The sequence below is a fragment of the Cololabis saira genome, chromosome 1 (genome assembly GCF_033807715.1).
Source record: "Cololabis saira isolate AMF1-May2022 chromosome 1, fColSai1.1, whole genome shotgun sequence".
In the NCBI taxonomy this organism is placed as follows: domain Eukaryota; kingdom Metazoa; phylum Chordata; class Actinopteri; order Beloniformes; family Belonidae; genus Cololabis; species Cololabis saira.
Genome location: NC_084587.1, coordinates 17,886,848 through 17,911,998, shown reverse-complemented (window position 1 = coordinate 17,911,998; position 25,151 = coordinate 17,886,848). Strand labels below are relative to the sequence as shown.

General features: G+C 41.4%; 1 protein-coding gene across 1 annotated transcript in view; it reads right to left on the bottom strand.

The window, feature by feature from the left end:
• LOC133425941 (receptor-type tyrosine-protein phosphatase delta-like) overlaps window positions 1-25,151 on the bottom strand; it is a 332,624-nt gene that overhangs the window by 193,684 nt on the left and 113,789 nt on the right. The window lies entirely within an intron of this gene.

Here is a 25,151-nt window from a genome sequence, read left to right as displayed (position 1 = left end):
ATTGCACTTATAAGCTTAAAAAATAGCTTTACAAACCATTTTCTTAAAAACAAAAAGAGAATGACATGTTTTTAATTTTATGTTGGCATCATTCCAGAATTTAACTCCAGTAATGGAGACACATCTCCTTTTCATACCTTTTTGGCTTTTTGTACTGTGAAATTGCAGACACCTCTAAGATTGTAACGAGTCTCCTGAATTGAAAAGAACCTCTGTATTGGGTCAGGGAGCATTTTTGATTTTGCTCTGAACATAATTTGCATGATTTTATAATAAAATAAATCATAAAATGTAATAACATACACACACACACATACGTACATATCACGTACGCCAGCTGTTTCTTTGGAAAGTCTATTTTCTTTTTTTTTTGGGGGATGGGGGGTTTGTAATATGGGCAGCATGGTGGCTAAGTGGTTAGCACTGTTGCCTCACAGCAAGAAGGTTCCCACTTCGAATCCCTGGCCCGGGGGGGTCTTTCTGTGTGGAGTTCTGTGTGTGCCCCGGGTTTGCCCCGAGTTCTCCCCGTGCTTGCGTGGGTTTCCTCCGGGTACTCCGGCTTCATCCCACAGTCCCAAAACATGTGTAGTAGGTTAATTGATGATTCTTAATTGCCCGTAGGTGTGAGTGTGAGTGTGTCTGGTTGTCTGTTTATGTATGTGCCCCTGTGATAGACTGGCGATCTGTCCAGGGTGGACCGCTGCCTCTCGCCTGAAATTAGCTGGGTTAGGCTCCAGCAGACCCCCATGACCCTACCAAGGATAAAACAGGTGTAGAAAGTGGATGGATGGATGTTTTCAGTGTTAGTGTTTTAGCACACTAATTGGGTAATTCTCTCATGTTCGCTCTCATCATTACTTTCTTGAGTCTTTTATACCTTAACTCCACTTTCCTCCAAACAGAAACTGAACATGCACCCTAACGTTTACCACAACAAAGAGCCGTTTTTTACAGATGGGCTGGCCGGATGCTAATGATGCTTAGGTTGACTAGCAATCTTTTTTCAGTTGTAGTGAAACTACAAAGGCTACAAGTGTGTATAGACTGTTATGAGAGAAGCTCATCTCCCGTGGGAGCAACATTTTGGCTTTAGTGGTTTTAGCATTGCTAGTGTAACGGGTACCGGAGTGTGGTGACTGTGGACAGTTGTATTTAGGACATACCATGTACCTGAAAGGTATAAACAAAATGACACGGGAGACGTGGTTAGCCTTCACTGAATCCTCGTCAGTTATCAGAAAACGCCAGCGGATTCAAGCAAACCGCAACCTCACAGCGCCTCCTACTGTCGAAACGTGGTAGCGGCAAATAGGCTACTGTAAACACTGGTTTTCTCAAAACCAAATGTATTCATAGCTAAATAAAATATATTTATAATGTAAAATTATGAAACATATTTACAACACTAACACTGAAATAAAAGCTGCAAGCAGCGATGAACGGGCCCTCGCACCCTTGTGCACGTTCAGGCATGCTGCAGTGGAAGCGCTTGTATGACTTGCATGTAGATGTCTTCAGGCTGGACATTTAGCGGATGACACCAGCCAAGACTCTCTATATCAAACCATTCAAAAGTTATGGCAGAAAATAGGAACTATCACATATCGACCAATCAGAAGAAGGGGCGGGGCTAATTTGCACCAATTATGGTCAAGGACTCCAAACCATGTCCGATGACACCACCCACGAGTCTTTATGTCAAACCATTCAAAAATTATGGCAGAGAATAGGAACTATCACATATTGACCAATCAGAAGAAGGGGCGGGGATAATTTGCATCAATTAAGGTGAAGGAGTCAAAACCAAGTCCGATGACACCACCCACCACTCTCTATATCAAACCATTCAAAAGTTATGGCAGAAAGTAGGAACTATCAAATATGAATCAATCAGATGAAGGGGGGGCGGGCTTTTTGGCGTGTATCGTCACCACGGTAACGCTTTTGACTGAGAAAAGTAATGCGCATCGTCGCAGGATCGAGACGCACATTTTGATGTATAACACACCTCGCTGCACGTTACGGTTCGGGCGAAGAAACGGCTGAAGAAATGGCATAAATTGCGCCAAAATTACACGATGAATTCAAAATGGCCGACTTCCTGTTCGGTTTCGTCCATGGCGCCAAGAGACTTTTCTTTAAGTTGCGACATGATACAGGGGTGTACTGATTTTCGTGCATGTACGTCAAACCGTATGGTGGGGCTTGAGGCACAAAGTTTCTAGGGGGCACTGTTGAGCCATTAGGCCACGCCCATTAATGCAAACCATTAAATATCACATTTTTCGCCAGGCATGGCTTGCGTACAAAATTTGGTGACTTTTGGGGGACGTTTAGGGGGGCAAAAAGGCCCTCATTTCGTCGGATTCCTACAGATACAATAGGGCCTTCGCACTGTCAGTGCTCGGGCTCTAATAAGACACAAATTGGTGGGCTTCACACTCGCATTGTGCTAACCTTGCTGTAAAGAGCTGTACTTCTCTGCGTTGAACACCAGGGGGCATTGTTCTAGATTTCTTACTGAGAAACAATGAAATATTACCTTCCTTTCATTGTTCGAATATGCGGTGTAACTGCAAAGACTACAAGTTTAGGACTGTTGTTAATGTTCGCGCATTAAAACACCCAAAAAGAACTGCAGGTTAGTTGAACGGGGTTAATGGGACACATAATAACTTTTACAATTTTTAGTCTGTTAAGATCTGTACTTTCCTCTGCATTTCAGTATGGAATAATAGAGCTGGAAACGAGGGCTTATGTTTGTGACATCATTTCAGGGAGCCCAGTCTGTATTTGGAAACGTCAAAAAGACTTTAATTTAACCATAAATTAGATGTGTACCTTGTAAAAGATGAGATTGTCTTGTTAGATCAGCGTGGAGGAATGTGCTGTATTCGGTTTTATTACTTTATTTATTAATTTGTGTGTCAACAAAAGGTTAAATAGCATGCATTCTGACATAAAAGGCAGCTTCATTAGTCCGGAAACTTTCCCGATGTGAGATATGCCCTCATGAAGTATATCTGAATTAATCGTTTAACTTCGATGGAAATATTTTTCTCAATTATATTTTGAAAATAAAACCCAATTTTAGATTAGATCTCTGTTGATTTTTTGGCAGTGAGCTCGCCGGGATAATGTCAGGGTTTGGAGATTATAAGAGCGGCAATCACAAGCACAATTTATCTGTGGAGACAAGTGGAGCTGATCTTATCTTCAGTGAGCCGCAGCGCCTGATAAGCTGGGATACTGCCTGAATATTTCATGTTATTCAGGCCAATAGTTTCCAAATTGTGCTCTCCAAACATAAAATAATCCATAGGGTTTTTTTTTGTTGAGGTCCACGGAGGAAAGAAATTCTCTTATATCCCTATTATTCTGCAGAACAGATGTGAGAAATGTGTTCCCACAGCTGTATGATGGCTGAAATCAAAAATCAAAAATACACCCAGATGGAAATGCCAACAACAGTTAAAGGAGAAATGTTGTGAAAGAAATTACAGTATTTCTTTCTCTCCTTCAGAGCACTTACATGGATTATATATACAGTATACACACATATATATATATATATATATATATATATATATATATATTTATTATATATATATGTATGCGTATATTAATGTGTGACCTGTCAAACATTGGTTGTGTGAAGCTGTAACACTCATTTTAAAAGAAGCCTCGGCGTTCTTGTGCATGATAAAAGTCCACAGATGTACAATCTCATCTAGGAGTTTATACATTCATGCATTCTTAATAATTAAACATATTTGGAGGTCTTGAAGTGCAGCAAAGAGGAAGTCGGGACGAAGCAGTAGGGCTGAACGATATGGACAAAATTTCATATCTCGATATTCATGCCAGATATCTCGATATCGATACGATACGATATGACTTCGGTTCGGTGAAAACCAAGCATTTTTCAGAAAAATAAAAACATCAGAAATCAAAAGAGTGCAGTTTTATTGATTAGAACTCACTGCCAGTCATCAACATTAACATAAAGTCACTCAATAATAAATAATAATCAAAATATTTTACTGTAGCTCCGCTTTAACGATAAATAACCAATGCAGTTAGAGTTAGAGTTCAGTACATGTTATTGATTGGACGCTGCAGCTGAACGGACTTTCACAACATCACTGCAGTTTCATGACGGAGTGAAGACAGATTACAGATTAAACTCATGTTTCACTCCCAGGTTTCATATTTGATTTATTTTCTGTTTCAACAATTAAATATCTAAAAATGTTAACTTTCAATCTGATGAACAAAAGAACCAGAAACAACTTTCTTAATTTATTACTGCGCATGTGCAATCCCCCCATTTGTCCAATCCTTGTTTTCAGTAAACGAATAGGAAATAGAGAAAAGAGTTTTCCACTCGCTGTTTTAATTCCCAATTTCGATTTTCAAACACATCAATGAATTTTTTATTATCAAAACAAAAGATGGGGAACGGATTATTTTGGTTTATTTCTCTATTTTTATTTTGTAATTTCAAAACTAAAAAGGGATGGCCGACGTCGCAATTTTCACCAAGCACGACTTGCACAACACCTCGCTCTGGTCGACATCATCCTTTTTAAATCCAAAATACCTCCAAGTAATGGAGGATTATTTATGTTTCGGCACAAAATTAGATTCAGCACCGCCACCGGCCGCATTATCCTCCGCAATCATGTCTCTTTTCTTCCGTTTGGATTTCTCCGCTCTTCTCCGCTCTCCTGTGTGTGGCTGTGTGCGTCTCAGTCTACGTCTCCCTCCCACCCTCCTATGTCTGTCATTGGTTGGCTTCAGCTGTCGATCAACAGCAAGCATGAAATAAGCTTTGTGGTTGGCTGGCCGTAGTGGTGCGTTCAAGAGCAATCTTAAAAGTAATGTTTATGGAGACTGCTCGCGCTGTACAAGCAGGGCGAGCGGAAATATATCGTTTATATCGTTGCTTTTCCGTTATTAATGTCTTGAATGTTCATATCTCGATATAGATACGATAACGGTATATCGTTCAGCCCTACGAAGCAGGATAATCTCCTCCAGGAATCTTGGGTGTTCCCGAGTTTTCAAGATCTTGCTGATCCTCAGTAAGTCTGTGGTGGAGACTGCACTTTGATTCGCTGCAGCATCAGAGCCAGGCTCTCAAAAAAATTTAAGAAAGTGATGAAGGAGTGCTCAGAGGATGGTGGGAAGAAGAATGCTAGAAATAATGACCAGGACTGCTCAGCCTCTGAGCGAAACACAGAGGAAGCGGTGGAGGATCTTCAGTGGAGAGCTGCTTCTGCTCCGGTGCCGCAGCAAGGACCATTACAGAAGGTCACTTCTGCCCACCGCAATTATCTTTCGCATTGACTCTCTGTGGCAGTGACAGGGTTTCTTTACGGTGAGATGCAGGACCTACCTGAGTTTCTTCTTTTTTTTTCTTTTGTCAATCAAACACAGCAACAGTTTGATTTATTTTTGACACTGTTTGAGTGGAGAAGGGCAGACATCTAAAACATGCAGGGAAGCAGAATCCGAGGTCCAGAGTTCGGGAGCACTGATCTTGATGGTTTCTCATCACTTTTGTGAGAAAGACGCGGCGACCGTGGGTTTCAAGAGAGAATTTCACATTTTGATCCATCGAACCATTTCGGAATCAACTTTGACCAAAAAAGCATAGTTTCCGAAACACGTTCACACCCAGTTTCTGCCTTGCACGACAAGTTTTTGAGCTGGATTCGTGGATGGAACACAGAAGTAGCGTCCTGAGCTCATGAGGCGATGTCCATCGCAAAATCATGCTTGTTCTTCTTTTGTTTCTGCTTTTGTAATATCGTCTGTCTTTTAGCCTCCAGATTATGTGTAAACTATTGAGATATTCAAAGTCTTTGCAATTTTATGCTGAGGAACATTATTTTGCTAATTTGTTCCCCCCCTCATTCATGCCCAGTCGAAACATTGGCCTGTTTCCAATTAACTTAATTACCTTATTTTCCGGACTATAAATCGCGTTTTTTATAGTAGTGGTTTATAGTTTGGCTGGGGGTGCGATTTATACTCTTGAGCGACTTGTGAAATTAACACATTATTACCGGTATATCATTTCACATGTTATTTTCACACTAAACCGCAAGAGGACGAACTGCAACTGACGATGAGTCTGACGTAAGCGACGTAGAAGAGGAATCTTCTACCTCTGGAGTTAACCGAGTTGTTTAAAAGTGACAGAGGATGAACATTTCATTGGATTTTAGTTATTTGGAGTGACACGGATGGTTTGGTAAACTTCTTAGCACGTTATTTATGCTATAGTTATCTGAAATACTCTTGATATGTTATGTTAACATACCAGGCACGTTCTCAGTTGTGTCATGTAACGTAAGCATACCGTACAATTATTCAGCCTGTTGTTGCCTCTATTCTATTTTTATTTTATATTGCCTTTCAAAATGACATGTCTGTTCTTGGTGTTGGATTTTATCAAATAAATTTACCCCAAAAATAAGACTTATACTCCAGTGCGACTTATATATGTTCTTTCCTTTTTCAATATGCATTTTATGGCTGCTGCGATTTTTACTCTGTAGCGACTTATAGTCCGGAAAATACGGTATTTGATTGAGATATTTAAAGTCTTTGCAATTTTATGCTGAGGAACATTATTTTGCTAATTAGTTGACACCACCCCTCTGCAAGACGTTCCATTCATGCCCAGTCGAAACACTGGCCTCTTTCCAATTAATTTAATTAGTCTCAAGCTCTTCCTCCAGGTGTAACTCCTTGGTATCACAAATGTCATGCAATGCCACACAGACACACACACATTTTTGAATGCGCACCTACACGCCCACAGCCTCCTCGGTGTGTGCTGACCTAGAACACCCATCACAATCGGGGGTTCAACAGACACCCATCAGCGGCACGTGCGACAGAGGGGGCGTGAATGCGCTTTTGTTGCACAAACTCTTCAGCTCACTGGGTGTAAGAAAACACAACCTCGGGCCGGGCCGGGGCACACGAGGACATGCTCCCACGCACCAGAGGCCGGTCGTGGGTGTCGTTGCACGCGTGGTTGTGCGCCATCGCACATCGAGGCATTCGGAAGATAACTCAGCTCCATAATACCGTAGATATAGGAATTTCCATCAAGATAACTTCATGAGCTACAATTGAATGTGCAGCTGTGTGAGATGGGACGACACAGAGCCATGCAGCACACGCATGCACACGTTTGAGCAATGCACGGCCACTGAGCTGCAAAACCCTCCGAACTAAGGCTGCAACTTTTTATTTGAAGGATCAGAAATCAAAGTATACAAACGATCCTTTAATGGATACGTGGGGATAAACCGGCTCAGTATTTGATTGTGTTTGTGTGACGCACGGCTGGCCTCTTTGCATGAAAACCCATCACTCAGACACACGTGTTCACTCCGGTGTGCATGCTCCCTGCGGACACACAGCGGCCTACTATTGATGGAATAATTTATCACTGTTCCCTGGTTTTTTTTTTGAAGTGGTGCACGCAAGTCAAGCCACGCGTGCCTCTTCACAACAATGTTTATCTCCAGTCAGCACCCAAACACCACACATCCGTGCTTTCAAAGCTTGCACTGAGGCAGGCGTCACATTAAAACTCGATCTCGACTTCACTGGGTACACTGACGCTAACAGAATTGTTAAAAGGTGAGTTTATTCAAATAGTTTGGGCTGTTATGTTGCAGGATTGGGTTTTTAATTCTGACTACATGATTTTCAATGAGGTATTTTTAATCATTAATGCATGTGCTCTAATGTTCCAGGCATAGCAAGCAATCAGCTCCAATATGAGCCTTGAGTAAACTTCATAAACAGAGACGAAGGTTAGAACAGTCTTACTAAAAGCTGGGAATTTGTATGCAAGTGTTGATTCAAGGCACTCCGTAGGTTTCCTGTCTTACTATCAACTCGCACTCTGCTGAATATGAGCAAATATTTGTTCAGTCAAGTGTTTCACATTCAGTACATTTAAGCTGTGGATTAGTGATCAATTCTAGAGGTTATTGTTTTCAACCAAAACGACCTGCAAAGCCCCGATGTTTACAACGTAAAGTTGAGCGAAGAAGGTACGTCCCTAAAGACCAACAGCTTTAAACTACAGCATGAAAAGAGAGCAGAAGTGAACCTCACCTGACATTGATGTTGGCTTTATCCAGCTGTTTTTGTCGGAGGTACACAGAAATCATTTCCCTTGTGAAACCAGCTCCCAGGTTGTGTAAAAGATGTGGACATCGCTTCTATCTTTAAGATGAAACCGCTCCCTTTTTTGGTACAGCTTATCGTTAGAGCTGAACCATCTCATTATTTGTACTGCTATAGAACTAGACTGCTAGCGGACCTCCCAGGATGCACTGGGCTCTTTTGTCGCTCTCATCATTATAGTTGCACTTTGTTCCCTTTGATGCATCATGGGCCGGTAGCCTTGGACTGCACTCCTTTTTGTTTTGTTTTTGTCTCTGTCTGGTGTCACTTCAGGTCGGGAACCGGTCAACAGATGTCCACGACCCCTGACATTGGTTCTGCTGCAGATTTTTGCCTGTTAATTGGCAAGTTTGTCTCTCAACTGTGGCCTTGTGCTTGTTCATGACAGGAATTGCCCAGAAGTGAAGATTTAGTCAAATCTGTTGAGTTGAATGTTGAATTTGATTGGAACAAATTGGACCATAACTGAAATACATAAAGTTGGACTATAACAGTGAAGTGGAAGTGATTCTACAGAATTTCTCATCCAGAATACATTTTTTTGTTTGTTTCTACATTTGGGTATACTGTTTTTAAAAAAAAAAAAAAAGTTATATCTGTATAAAGTAGAAATAAACAGACAGCCTGCCCCTCCCCCTAAATCATAACGAACATCCGGCCAAGCAATGACAGGGCAGGGTTCACGAACGCGCACATAAAGTAGGGGATCAGTTTATGATGGGGCATGTTTCCATGGAAACCACTGAAGGAAGGGAGAGGGAGGAGCTTGCATTCACTGCCTCGTTGACATTTTGATATGACGCCAACCTGAAATCACTTACCCTGCCTTTAAATTGACTCCTCTGAACTCGCCTGCTTTACGTGTGGGGTGCCTTGAATCCTTTTCAAGGATTCAAGGAATTTTTATTGTCATTTCAGCATGTTAGATATGAGATGCTTCCCTGGTGCCAGAGCAAAACCCCGTAGGAAAGAGTACAAAATAGAAGTAGCTGACTAAGTATCAATATAAAAAAAGAACAAGATAGAAATGCATTATAAGGAAAGTATGTACAATGAAATAAAATAAAAATGTTAAAACAGTAAACAACAGTGTAACACCCTGTAAATGAGCGATTTCTGCAGATGAGCATGACATTATGTTGTGAATTTGCAAACACACGTAAAATAAAGTGAATTATAGATGATGCGAAAATGATTGCAATCACAAGCGTGACAGGCCTTGAGACACAACCTCACTGTTAGCAAAGAGCAATAAACCAGTTAAGTCGTAACATACGACTGAGAAGACACATTAATGACGACTCCACTCCATTTCCGACCCTGGTACTGGATCACATGTGGACCGAAGCAACGTAGCGCTGTTAAAAACGGCAGTAATTACTCATTTTATTTGTTACCAGTGTGCTTGACTAGTCACCAAGGTCTGTCACAAGTCAGGTATAATTGTTTACAAGCTGACATCGTGTGAAAAAGAAGAAGATTGAAAATTGGAGAATAACGGCAAGCTCAGCTAAAAGAATGAAAGAAAAAAAAAGCAATTTTTTTAATATAAAAAAGGTGTTTGTTTCATTACTGTGAAGGTTAAACTCATGACATATGAGACAGGTACAGAGGAGCAGTCCATTAAAGCCATGACATTTCAATAATTGCCTCTAATCTTAGCATCAAAGGGAGTCACAGTGCCACCCACTTGCAGTACTGACACTCAAACACACATCTACGCCTTCATCAGTGAACGGTAATGATTCATGTCCCGCACACACACTTGACCAGGGCACTCACACACAAACTGCAAACTGCAAACTGCAAACTGCAAACTGCAAACTGAAAGCCACTGAAGGGGCTTTCATAGTTTATATCTAACAAATACATTCATATAGCTCGAGTAGAAGTTCTGGAAGCTCTGGAAGACCATCTACTGCTTCACTATTCATTCTTGTAGCTGAAGATAACCTGGTTGCTGCGAGGTGCTGTAACTGTGTACACACTAGGCATGGGACGATATGAAAATTTAATATCACGATATTAGTGGACAAAAATATCACGATTACGATATTATCACGATATTAGCGTGTCGCTTATAGAATTCTTAAAATGCAAGGAAAAACACTAACCGTGGATCCACTGGTTCCTTCAGAACATTTATTCTCAAATCATTCTCAACACAGTGACACTTGAGGTAGAGAACAAATAGTGTACTGTAAATGTTATGCATTACAAAGTGTAAACTATAGTACCGGTACCGGTACTTATTTGAACTTTCTTTTTTTGTAAGAAAATACTTCCCTGAGAGTCGAAAGAAATAAGTGACAAATAGAAATAAAGTGACAAAGTAGAGCCAAATGCACACTGATTGTATTACTCTCTGAAACTTTAACAGTGGCTGGCTGCCTGCTACTTAGTACGGCTCTCTGGAAAAATAATAAAATAAAGGCACTGCTCTGTAGTATACAAAACAAAAGCTGCATGGCCAACACAAAGATTGAGTGAAAATAAAGTGCCACAGTAGTCAAATGCACACGGATTGTACTACTCTCTGATAAAATATTAAATAAATAATAATAATAAATAATATTAATAAAATACATGAAAAAAATAACACTGGCTTCTACCTGGCTGGTAGCCTTGCGTGACAAAAAAAAAAATTGGCGATAATTACAGTACCCCACGATAACGTTATCGCGGCCGTTTTTTATCGCGATATACGATAATATCGTACATCGCCCCATGCCTCTCCACAACTTTTGTATTTGAGAAATTAGCACCAGATTTATATAAATTTCTGTATTTTCTCCTTTTTTACTGCATCTGCACACAAACACAGACCACATCATTCTTTCTTCCTTCCTTCCTTCCTTCCTTCCTTCCTTCCTTCCTTCCTTCCTTCCTTCCTTCCTTCCTTCCTTCCTTCCTTCCTTCCTTCCTTCCTTCCTTCCTTCCTTCCTTCCTTCCTTCCTTCCTTCCTTCCTTCCTTCCTTCCTTCCTTCCTTCCTTCCTTCCTTCCTTCCTTCCTTCCTTCCTTCCTTCCTTCCTTCCTTCCTTCCTTCCTTCCTTCCTTCCGGCACATGCTTGGCACTTGTCAGTTCTCCAGCCGTTTGTTTCCCACCCAGACGTTAAAAGGCCGCAGCGGGCTGCTAACCATTAGTGACTTGGCTGGCAACCAGAGACGGCAACTTCCCCGGTTGCACCTGGAAAATGTACAACCATAATTTCATAGAGGGAGACCCTAATGCAGCTAACGAGGAGTGCATGGACAGCCGGAGTCACGGGAAAGGCTGCTGACTCGCTCCTTGTCCCTTACTTACTTATATCCAGAATTAACCTAAACAGGAGAAACAAGAATGAAGAATCATCCTTCCGCCTGTTTAGTTCCTCCCCACTCAGATGATGGAGGTGCCGGTTTAAATGTTCGTTTCTTCCTGACAACTTCCATCCCTCCCCGGTTTGGCTGTTAGAAAAGATAATTCAGAGCTTTTACAGCACGAATTGATCAATTTACCTGAGGCAGGCGAGGAACGAGTTTCTCTTTATCTAAAAACACAAATACCCCTTGTATTGTTTAAAATGTAATTCAGCTGGACGGAGTTATATAACGCAGACTCGTAAATGTTAAGCAGGATTACAAAGAAACACTAAGGGGACACGTTGATTCATGCATGGGAGGCAGATTTGCTGTAAGGCAGCATGTTAGATCTCTGCAACGAAAAAAAAAAAAGGAAAACGCATGCATTCGTGGTTATGTCACAAGAAAGGGAAAAATGAAGGAGTGAAAGAAAATTTGAGAAACAACAGAGGAAGCAGGCTGGCAGTTCTGAAGAAGCTTTTATTGAACGCTAAGAAGCGGGTATGGAGTGATGAACACCCGGCCTGCTCTCTTCACTTTGAGGAAATTGCATTTGGGAATATTGAGCTAGCTGTTATGATGAAGTACACAAGCCTTTCTCTGCACGCGCACGCAAATGCTCACATTTTCATGGCGGCGTGAACCGGCGATACGGGAAAGATCTTATTTACAGAGCGGCGCGCGCTAGCAGGCGTGCGCGTGGGATCTCATTTAGGTCCGTGCACGAGGATTCGACGAGAAGTCCCTGCTATTGAAGCAGCTGAATTGAGAATCGGTGAACACGCAGAGAGCGAGGGAAAAGAGAAATAAAATGGCAAGATAAGAGAAAGTGGCAGAGAAACAGAGAGATTACAGGAGCGAGGAATAAATGAGTGGATGACAAAGGGAAAGAATATAAAAGAGCGAGGAATCCTCCACTGGCACAACTGTGGCCGTGTGAAAAAACAACCTTGATGTATGATGTATGAAATACCCTGGGATTAGTTTTAACAAAAATAAATAAAACTAAATAAAAGCTGTTTGCAGCCAGCTCTCAGCAAATGGCTGGTAGACAGACCATTAACTGTGGGTGCCGACTCCAAATGAGGAGCGAATAATCACAATACTGAAGGCAGAGAGCGAGCCCGCATTTGGCAGAGCTGCAGATTGTCAGCTGGGCCTGCAAACACTGAAATGAGATGCACGAGGTGACAATTTATACAAAATAAGCACAACCCCAATTCCAAAAGAAGCTGGGATGCTGTACGATGTAAATAGAAACAGAATGAAATGATTTGCCATCTCACAAACCCATGTTTTATTCACAATAGAACCTAGAAAACATATTAAATATTGAAAGTGAGACATTTTACAATTTCATGATTTAGCTCCTGTCTAAAAAACAGTGACACACGAGCAACAAAAGGCTGAAAATCATTAATGGATGCTTGGGATCCACGGTTCTTTGTGCCATCTACTAATGCAGGTTACATTTTTTTTTGTGTCTAATAGGAACACGATCCAGAAAGACTGCCACCTCCTTTGGGCCAAAGTTCATTTGAAATGGACTGAATCGAGGTGGAAAACCTACATGTGGTAAGATGAATCAGAATCTGAAAATCTCAGAAACCATGAACGCTGTGTCCTTACTAAAGAGGTAAGGGACGATGAAGACGCCATCAGTGCCCATTTACATCATTGTTTTCTCTGATGGGATAAGAACCATTTACTGGAGTATAAATACCTTGCTGTTCTTTCACCTGGACAACAGACCGAACTGGATGAACCAAAGGCAAGAGGATGCGTACATCTGTGTTTAAAGCAAGATGCTGCATATTGTCTATAAATCTATTGTTTAGATTATAATCTCAGGCGTAGACATCTGTTGGGGTAGCAGCATCAGATAAAGAAGCCTAATAAAAGGGCTATCTCCATTCTGGGGACTTCTCTGTAGAATCTAGAGCTCATTGTGTAAAGAATGATGCTTCATAAAGTCATCAAAACATAATGGATAATGCTGAGCATCCTCCTCAAAAGACGGTGGTTCAACAACAGTCTTCTTCAGACCTGCTGCAACACAGACCGCTACAGAAGACACCTCATCTATCACCACCGTGATACACGTGGATAATTAAAGTTACAACATCTTATTCCCCTTCTGATTAATAAAGTATTGCTGAATTGAGCTGAACTGAACATTGGTCTCTCTGAAATGCAAAGCTTAGACATCTAAAAAGAAAATATATAGAAGGATCTGGCAGTAGGAATGTTAAAGCTATGAGTACACAGGTTTACAGCAACATATGCCCATACCCAGAGGACTTTTCCAGAGAAGGCTTTGCATGTTTCTGCAAGACAATGGTAAGCCTCATTCTGCATGCATAACAAAAAGCATGACTTCCTAGCAATGGGATCCAGGTGCTGATTGAAACTGAAACATATGGCACACCATGAAACAAAAAAATACGACAAATAACACCCAGGACCGTTAAGCGGCTTGAATCCTAATCAGACAAGAATGGGACAACATTCCTCTCCCTAGACTCCAACAACAGGATGCTACTTTGACTCATAACAATTTTTTGAGATGTCTTGCTACCATAATTTTTTTTCACTTTAAGGTTGTAAGTTTCCTCAGTTTAAGTATTTAATACTTCCTGATAGATTTTTGTCAACATTTTACAAAGTATCGCAATGTTTTGTTGCATCACAAGTTATGAGTCATAACTGTGCCGATGTTTCTTTGCATGGAATAGAAACACATATTAGGACAAAATCAATAAAAGATCTTTCACATAATTCAGCAAAACACACAGAAACACAAGCACAAGAGTGGAACAGCTAAATTCCTGTTTGCATTAATGCAAATAATAACACAAAAGTATAAAGACAAAAACTAGAGGCTTTAGTTAGATTCTGTACACAATCACTAACAATAACTTTGAAGGATACAGAAACAAAACACAGCAGCAAGTAATATCGATGTTCAACACACGCAGATACACACTGATGATACACAGTCGTGCACATAGGCCATGGAGAAGTGGCTGTCATTGTGATTGGTTCCTGCTGCCGAGGGCGAACCCAGAATAGCCAATTATCTGTCATTATACACCACAGCAGCTCTTGTGGTCTGGAAGCCTCTGCGCGTGTTTGCGTGCGCATATCAATGTGTGTGTGCGTGCATGCACGTGTCCATGTCATGGTACAAGAGATTGGCAAATTGCTAGATATAAATTTCAGCACACTGAAAGAAGAGAGGGAAAATGTGGGGGAGGCCACGCCGAAATATGCAGAGTGAATATAAAAGGACGCAAAGATGAGATTGATTATTATATTTGACAGATGCAGAGGAGATGGGCTCCAGGGAGCCACAGACCTCCGCTGAGCTGCATGCCGATGACAGATGTCGGGTGACCGGGACATGCAGGGCCAAAGTGTAGATGGCCACAGATTGAGGCTTTCAGTCATCATATGACTGAAGCTTCACCGTACATGAGCAGCGTTTGACTGAGCTGGCTGGGTGACGAGTGACGACAGATTTTGAATCTCAATTGGCACTGCAAGAGGGTAGCGTCACCCTGCAATTCATTACATTACATTCATTTACATTCCCACATTACTGCATTTGGCCATACACACCAATCTGCACCCGCGTTGAAGGTCGTATCATTTGCTTTTTGAAATTCTCCTTTTTTAATTTTTTTTTTAAAGTAGATTTTATATAAATATAAAAGATCTGCACAAGGTTACTATGTCCGCACGCACTGTGTAGTCAGCTCAAATAGGCTCTTTAAATGGACTCCAGTCGTTGTTCCAATTAGCAAGTCTCGATTACAATGCCAGCATTGGAGAGATATACAGATTCTGCTGAAAATAAGCGTATCAAAATACGAGTATTTCCTATACAGAATTTAAATTAATTTTTGTTTCCCTTAGGTTGTTTTCACACCTTATATTCCAGCAGATTCATTTGGATTGGTGAACGACGTATTTAGATCAATGATTAACTCAATATTTCCCCCATCATTTCTGCTGGTATCGCTCTATTTCATCCATATTTGTACCTTTAATGTGAAAAAAGAAGGAAAAGATCAACGCAGTTCCTGATGGAAGGCATCTCAAACATTCAGAATAAAATGCCCTTAAGACCGGTACTTTTCACACCTTATAGTCCAGTAGATTCAGTTCAGTTTGGGACTCTGTTCGAATGGGGTTGCAACTTTCAGCTGGTCCAAGTTTGCTTTCACACCGCACTTTGTCAAAGAAACTAAACCCTTTAAATAACGTATTCCCTTCCTCACCTGTCGTGGGGTTGCTTCAAAAATTACTGAGGAAGTCAAGACAAGCGAAGAAAAAAGCCTCTCTCACCTATTGACTTGTGCAGCTAATAAGTTCGCAAGCTGTATTATTCTTGTTAGTGCCTACCAGCAATTGTGTTGTATTTGCTTGTGATTGTACTTCAGTCAGAACTTTGACTTCTTCTTTACTCCACAAACCATTACTATCAGCCATCATGTGACACACGCATTTGCTTTGGTTGCATTTTCCCCACAATGCCCTGCACTGTAGTCCGCTCCCTGCATTTGGCTCACTCAAAGTGGACAGAGACGTGTATTTTTAGGCAGAACAGAGTTTGCCTATTGATCATCAGAGTTCAACTGCACCGTCACACCTCCTTAACCTAACTAGATTTTCAAGTCAACAAACTCTGGTCTGTTTAAAGAAGACCACACAAATCTACTGTGAAAACCAGCACAGGAAGTTATGCAATACTGCCTTGCAACTTCCTGTTTTGAGTCAACAGGTAAAGAAGTAGCCGCATCGGAGATGCAGGACTGAACTACGCTGGTGGACACCAATGGTTAGGGATGCCGTCAAGCTGAAGAAAGAGTCCTATAGGGTCTTCTTGCCCTGTGGGACTCCAGAGGCAGCTATACTGGAAGGGCAAGTAGAATGTGGCTTCAGCTTCAGTCGGCCTACGTTCTTACCCTTACCTAATGTCTTGAGCTGTGTAGTGAGAGAAAGAACAAGATCGTGGATACAAGCGGCAGAAATGGTCAGTAATCCGGGAGGCGGTCAGAATAGAGCCTTATCCAGAGAAGCCAGATGAGGTGGCTCGGGCATCTGATGAGGTTGCCTCCTGGACGCCTCCCTGGTGAGGTTTTCCGGGCATGTCCCACTAGGAGGATACCCTGGGGAAGACCCAGGACATGCTGGAGGGACTATGTCTCTTGGCTAGTCTGAGAAAGCCTTGGGATCCCCCCAGATGAGCTAGACAAAGTGCCCGGGGAGAGGGAAGTCCGGCCTACCCTGCTTAGGCTACTGCCTCCGTGACCCAACCTCGGATGAAGCGGACGAAGATGGATGGATGGATGGATGGATGGCTTTAGAAAGAGTTTAGGTTAGACAATACAAATATTGAACACTCATAATAAGTTTAGCTTTAGATATTTAAAAAGAAGATTATTTAAAGAAGATGCACCAGGCTCATATATCCATCCATCCATTATCTATACCCGCTTTATCCTATGCAGGATCACGGGGGTCTGCTGGAGCCTGTCCCAGCTATTTTCAGGCGAGAGGCAGGGGTTACACCCTGGACAGGTCGCCAGTCCATCGCAGGGCCAGGCATCGCAGGCTCATATACTCTGGACCAATGCACTTCTAAGCATCCAGTCTCCTATGGACCATTAACTTGACCAATCAACAGACCTTTTGTTCCTTACCATACCAGACTGTGGTTTGATTCCTTTCTCGCATAAAAACACTTTGGGAGGGATCAGTGTCTTGGACTGACTGCATGACATAACAGTAGGGTCACGTAAAACCACAATGAAAAATCAACAGTGAAAGCACTTGGAAAGAGGAAGAGTGCCCCCCCCATCAAAATTCATATGAACTGATTCTCAAAACTAAATCCGCCTCTTTTAGTACTGGAAATGGTGTGGATTTTCTTTTAAATTTAGTTTTATCTTTATTTAGAGCATTTGAACAAGCCCTGAGTCTTGGCAGACTGACATTCATATTTAAATAAATCAATATCAAGTTTAGGGAGATTCAGATCAACCAGTTGATGAAACTAGGAAGTAGCCACAATGTGTACTGTAACTGGATCCATCCATAGCAATGTGAACCCAAATCTAAGTTGAAAGAAGGGCTTTAGATGCAGAAAAACAGGATGAGAGGTGCTCTATCAATAAATAATTCTTATAAATACTAGCCAGAAATTAATTGTCGTAGTGTTAGTGTGGGAGGTTTAAATGCGGGAAGCAGAAGTAATAAATAAAAAAGTCCCTTTATATGAACAAAGTAAATAACAAGAAAGAGCAGCCAATGCGTTTAAAAAAATAACCAAAAATGCAAAACAGCAGAGCACGATTACACGTACGGCGTCCCCAGGGAGCGAGACGGGCTCGACATGTGGAATGATGACGGACCAGCAGAGGGGGAAAGGAAAGATAATATGGACTCACAGAGGATGACGGGAAACAGATGAAAACAGATGAAAACAGAGGAAAAATCAGGGGGGATGAGAGCAGAGGGAATCAGCCCCGAACATTACACACACAGCATCAGACTTTCAAAATAAAACAGGAAGTCAAACAAAACACAAAACAGGAGTCCAAAGGCTAAGATGACCATCAAACCAACACCAGAACACAAAGAATCGAACCAAACCAAAATTAAAATCTTGAGTACACCCAAACTAGCAGTAGCCTACCGAAGCAGCTGTTACTTCCCCGTGTAGAGTCGTGGAAGTTGCACCGCTTAATGACCAGGCGGGAATATTCCTAAAGCTGAACATTTATTGCTCTCAAACATATTTCAGCTTACAGAACAGGAGAAAATAGCATGTGCATGTCTCAACGTACCTTTCTTTTCTTTTCTTACTGAAGCTAGCGAACGCATAAAAGTAATTCACTTTCTGTTGTGACTGATTTCAAAATAAAGCATTTCCGTCCGACTTGAAAGTAATTTCACTGAACAATTATTATTACCAGATGTCTAGACATCTCTTTTACTGAAAATAATCTTAACTGAAATATCTGTAAATAGGATAAATCATGTATCTTGTACATTTTTAATATTCATCTTAAACTAAACATCAATTGCCTGTTTTTATATCTTAACTCAAATGAATTAGTCACAACACTCAGAGCAGGACATTATACCTTACCAGAACCCTGAAGGGGATGTCTTGCCCTTCAAACTCCCCTGAAAACCTTTCCAGTCAACCACTGGCTGACTAACGCCTGTGCAGATGACTGGTAATGACTGCTCAGAGCTGTTTTGGCTACTTTAAGGATATCAGTATGGTGTCAAGCAGGTGATTTCTTTGTTGTGACTGAAAGGTGGGTGTTTCTGACATATATGGCTGTTCACACTGCGAGCGCTGGGGAGTGACAGTATCCTCTCACGCTGTTAAACTGTGTATGTGTTGGCATTGAGTTTGTTGAGTTCTGAAGCCCTTCAGTCATTGTGGCAATGAATCTGACCAAAACGTATTGGTGAGTATTTTTCAGCTTAAAAGTGTATTTAATGAAGAGAGGACTGGAACAAGACATAATGTCAGAGCTGTTCTACTTTTTATATCATGGTCTCCCAGTTTCCAGATGTACTGACACAGACATAGCAAACTCTCAAGTTTATCCTGCATTGTTCAGAACAAAATCACACCTTCCAAACATTACGTGACCCTCCAATCATACACGAAATCTCTGCGGCTCTGAGTTCATGCCAGCCTAGTTCCAGCTCAGTAACTGATTGGTAAAGCCCTTTGCTCCTCGTCTGAACTGGTTCTCTGTGAAAGTTTGAAGAGTGGTCATGATGGCCCGAAAGTCGTACCGTCAACCTCACGATAAATCCACCTTGCTGTTCGACTCTCACACATCTCTTGTGTGTATGTGGGTGTTTTTTTATGAAGTGTGACACCGAGCTGTCTCTGCCTGTTTTACAGCTATGCCTCCATAATCCCCATCCTAATCCATGGTCTGTGCGTGTATCTCTTTGCACATGTGTGTCTGTGTTTCTGTGTGTTGTTGTGCGTTTCTGTGTGTTGTCTTTTACTTTAACGTTTGTGCATGTGGTATTTAAGATTAAAGCTTTCGCAGGGCCTCTCTTTGCCATGTCTTCCACACCACAGACAGAAACTGCAGCCCTCCACCCGTCTTTATTGAACCACTCAGAGGACACAATCACCAATATCACCAATATCTCCATTACTATTTCCTTGAACAGAAAACACACGGTGACAACTGAATGGCTTTGGGTAATATTGCTTTTAAGTGACCTGATGAAACATGCGCAGCGATGTTGGCGAAGGAAGAACCGAACAGTAGTTAAGACGAAGAGAGGTGAATAATTCAAGACCACGAATCAAGGTCAGCGTCCTTCTCAGTCGAGGATTACAACAAATAATCGGAGCTTCAGTCGGGTGGTGGGGGGCTGGGCGGGGGTAGATTTTGACATTGCAGTATTATGCATTCATCATTATAACACTTACATGTAAATTATTGTCTGCTATCATATATATTACATTATTCCATACAACTAAATGCACTTATGTACACAAAGTCAACTACACAGCAGAGCACATACCTCTTCTTCGGTCAGACTTTGACTGCATAGCGCTGCAAAAGCAGGTTAATGGCAGCCAGTTAGTACCTAAATATCTTTTACTGACATTATCCCACGTAGGCAGCATCGGTGAAGAGCCCTGGTTTTATTTTGGTTTAAAGCAAAACAAACCAAAACTTACTAGCTATATATTTGATGTATCATTTCTTGTCATTGCCTGTTTGTCTTTAGTGTGAAGTTAACTTTAAAAAGTTAAGTAAACCATGGTTTGTTCTCGTTTTCACACGTTGATAGGTCCTAATGAAATGTTAGACCGTATAAAAAGAACTGGACACATGCTCTGTGATGCCACTCACAGGTTTTCTGAAGAGTCAGTTTGAAAACTAATTTCTTTTGGAGGCGTTGATGACCCAATATTTGCAGGAGCCGACTGCACCCGACCCTAGGAAACCCCAAAAATGGACAAATGAAATTGTTACACAAACTGTGGGTTACTGTCCAAGGGAAAAAATGTCTGGAGTCGCTAAAGCAGATTAAGGTGTTTTATTTACAAAAATAATGAAAAAGAAAAAAGAAACTTGGACGTCCAACAAATAAAACTGAGAAAAAACGGAGGGAAAACATATGTACACTGATATACACCTGCTCTGTTCAGCAGCAACCCCCAAACTGAACAAAAAAAATACCTTGGTGGCCAGAGGCCTTTAACTGCCAAGCCCCTCCCTCTGGACCAACCCACAATTAATTGGAAATCAATCAAATAAAAGTAACCAATTAAAGGTAATAGGCAAACATTAAAAACATTAGAGGCTCTCTACAATGGCCCCACAAACAATACCACTACCTCCTATCCAATAAATCCCCAAATTATACCACAACACAACTTAATTGAATAATAGCTCAGTCACATAGGCCCCACTATCAGCACACCTGTGCAGCTCTGGTTCACTCAGTGACTGTGGAGGAGAGACCAATTAAAGGATGAGTATGAATAAAAAAAACCTGACTTGACTAAACTGTGACTATATTTTCTTGGAATATATATGACTGCAGTTGATGTTGTACATGTTCAATTGTTGTTTTATTGTGATGCGTGCACTCACCGCAATGACAGAGGGAAATAAGGAATATGAGGGACCATTTTTAGTGTGTGTTACTGAGTATGCCATGTGATGCCTGTCCTCAGTGACTGGCCTTTGTCACAGAGATGAACCAAAGTTTGGCAGCTGGTTGGAGCACATCCATCTTACTTCAGTTATCAGTTAAAAAGGACCTTTTCTTGGGTCTTGTTAACCATTGACACCTATTCACATTACCTTATCGTAATTCTGTCCATGTAAGATAGGTCTGAGGTCGAGCCATTCTGACAGAGCTTGGTTCAAGACAAAAGGCATATCTCAGTAAAGTGTGGTAGGCTAGCTGTTGGTTCTGGTCCGGTGGCGAAGGCAACATCGCTGGTCTGCTCTGGTTAACCCAAGCTAGCCGTTCCTGTCCGGTATGCTTCGCCCCGAGACACTTCCAGATCAAACCAGAGCCAGTCGCAGCCGTCTGTTAGTACAATTGACCCTTTGTCAAGCCCAGCCCCCGTTGCTAGGTTGGACAAAACTGTCATCTCTCCCGTCCACTTCCATTGTAACAACTGGGTTTTACATCACGTTATTTCCTATTATTTTACCAAAGAAAATCAACAGCAAAAAAAAAGGAACACTCAGGTACTGTGTAGTGCATTTAAAAAACTGACGTTTTCGGCAAAAACAAGATATTTTGATTAGTTTAGCTAGTAGCACGGTGGAAGGGATAAACTGCGAGTACAGCCATCAACATAGCTTAATCCAAAGCAGACATTTTTCGTAAAATTACGTTTGGTTTTGGAATAAAATGTATTCCTGTAATTCTGTGCCCCGAGCACACCGCTTAACCATTTTAAGATAAGTAAATAAACGTGTTCGCGGTTGTAGCTACGGGTTGTAGCCTGCTGCCGAACCGACTTTGTTTTGGAAGTACAGATCTGATTTTTGCCAGTTTGGGGATAAAAATACGCTGCACCCTTTTGTTCCTTTTACTGATAAAAGTTTAAAAAAAATAATCCAGTGATTTGAATTTTGATACAAGGCAAGTAAAAACGCTTTTTCCATTGATGTGAACGAGAGAGACGGCTGTTTTGTCCAACCGGATATTCTGACCCGGATGTAGCAACGGGGGATGATTTTTCTGATTAGTCAGTCGGGGACCAATCAGAAGGCTGACAAAAGGTCAATTTACTGCACATCATGGTTTTATCCACGTCGTGGATAAAAATATAAAAGAGAATAATTATTCTTAATTCAAAGTGCTAAGTACCGTATTTTCCACACTATAAGGTGCACCTAAAAGCCTTTAATTTTCTCAAAAATCGGCAGTGCGCCTTATACTGCAGTGCGCCTTATATGTGATCATTACGGTAATTTCTGTTACTGTAGTCAGGGGGATTGTAGCTACTGTAGTTGGTGTCGCCAAAGTAATGGCGCTAAAAACGTCAGGAATCGTCACAGACTTTCAAGACAACAGCAGCGACGCTGACTCGCATAATGGCAACTTTGACGAGACGGAGCAAAGCTGGTTTTTATTTTGTTAATAAAGTTTGACATACGGTACTTTTCTTCTTGTTTTTTTTTTTGCATTTGCTGTAGGATTTTGTAGCATTTCCTGTAGCGCAGCTCCATCAGGTAGATACGTAACTCCACCCCAGCCACTATAGTACGGTATTTTACCATATATTTGGTGCGCCTTATAATGTGGTGCGCCTTATATATGGAAAAGGTTTTTTAATACGTCATTCATTGAAGGTGCGCCTTATAGTGCGGAAAATATGGTAGCTTAAGGGATGACAGCTGGTCAAGGCTGATACATGCCATTGATCTGTTGAAGCTGTTAATGATGAATGTTCAATAGCCATATCTGGTTGTTGAAGGCCAGAGAGGTGATGTGTTTGGATGCGTCTTGAGTTCACGGGAATTCCCAAACTCACCAGACTTTGTCTGGTGGTGACGTCTCCTGTCCGCTTGTGGTCAGCAGATTGTATTATTATTTTACATATTTTAACAGTGGAATAAAATATATTAAATGCTGACAGATGTTATTTGCAGAAAATCGACTGTGGACCAAACTAGAAAAATATTCAGGTCAAGCCCCACACATGTGCGCGCAGCAGTTAGTTTCCTCATCCAAGAGCGAGCAGAGCTGCAGCCTCCCTTGGCCACGAGACGCTTGTAAGAAGGAGGTTTTAAATCTCAAGTCTCAGAGCCTTATCTCCTAGTTAAATAAAGGTTTAGGCAAGAAAACATGGTGTCTGGCATCTGGCTCTCCCGGCCGTGGTGTGTGAGAACGACTCACGTGGTGCACGCAAAAAATAAACACTGTTTCCAAGAAACTCATGTTGATCAGAAATTATGAGATGCCAGAAGCCTGTATAACAGTCAAATGCTTTTTTTTTCTCTCTCTCTCTCTCTCTTGTAATGGTCTGCTGGGATGTCCCTGGGAGAGATAATAGATGCTCTGAGGGTGACCACACAGGGAATCAGCCCCCTTGGTTTTAATTGGTGTTTAAAAAAAAAAGCAACCTGTGTCTGCAATGTGTTTATTTATTTACTTTGAAAATGGGTTCACTATGTGCTGTTATTTTCACTTATCCTTCCCCACAAGGTTCACCTCCCTGAGACTGGCTAAGTAGATGTTTTGCATCTTTGCGTTAAAGCAGCACAAGGGATTTTTTTTTCATATTAAATCATCAGTTTCAAATTCGCATGAATGAATATTTAATTGCTTGACAGAACATTGTTGTTTCTGGCTCCTACACCCGACAGAAACCACCCCAAGAAGCCATGGAATCCTGTCTGGGTCATCTTTGTGATGAGGGTAAATCGCTCTATGCTGCTACGTCTGGAACCATGAATTTACCTGGTAGAGCTGCAGTAGCTGTCATAGCAAAGTCTTGTTAGAGAGTAAATAAAGCCAAGACAGACAGGGACAGAGCAAGACACCAAATAAAGGTAAATCTCTCACGATATCCGAACAGTGTCTTCACCTTCACTTCTATAGGAGGACCCTCTGAGCTTAAAAAAAATTGCAAAAGTTGTATTTGTGCTACTCTAAGAGAGGGCGTCTGCTTCTTAGTGCCTGCACTTGATCAAAGTGAAATAAATCCTTGCTTTCTGGATCAAAAAAAGAAAAAAACAGACCTAATTTCATGAATAATGAGAGGTGGACTCACAAGAAATGTATTAAATGAAGTAAAATCCAGATATTGCTCTTTGAAATTGAGAAACTGGCAATGGGCTTGGCAGAGGGGGAAGTAGTTGCTGGAGAATTAAACTTGTTAGAGAACTTTTTTGTTTCCAGACATGAGCTCCACTTTTCAATTCCTTATGCGCTTTGGCTTGGTTTTCAAAAATGAACATCTCATCAACTGTGTGGGGATTTTACTGACAACCTAAAGAAAAGATATTGATGCTACAGCTGATGTAGGCATCGTTTTATCCGTCGTATACCCAGCAACATGTTCATAAGTCTCCCCCGTTAACTGATAGTGCCCATCAAGGCCGCAGCATCGCCGTCTTCAGGTGTTTGAAATAAAAATATAATCCTGGCAGTCTAAACCCCCCATCCACACAGCTAAACAACCAATCAAATTTCATCTTGTTGGGTACACAGTAGGCTGGGTGCTTTAACACGGTCGCGCCTCGATTTAATTGGCTGGCTGTGTCGCCACGACTTGGCTGGATGATGCAGCTGCATGCAGTGGTGCTTTTCTCAACCCCATTCTTCCAAAATGTCTGGTTCATGAGTAAACAAAGAGAGTTTTGTTGTATATGCCTGATACGGAATAAAAGAAACAGACTTGCAAACAAAACCAAACCATCTATCATGTCTCAGAAGCCAAAACAATTCATATTATATGAGCAGAAAATGGGATATATCTTTGCATGAGAACATACATTTGATTGCCTCAAGTTATTGCCAATTCAAACGCTCAGATAAACGTAATCCT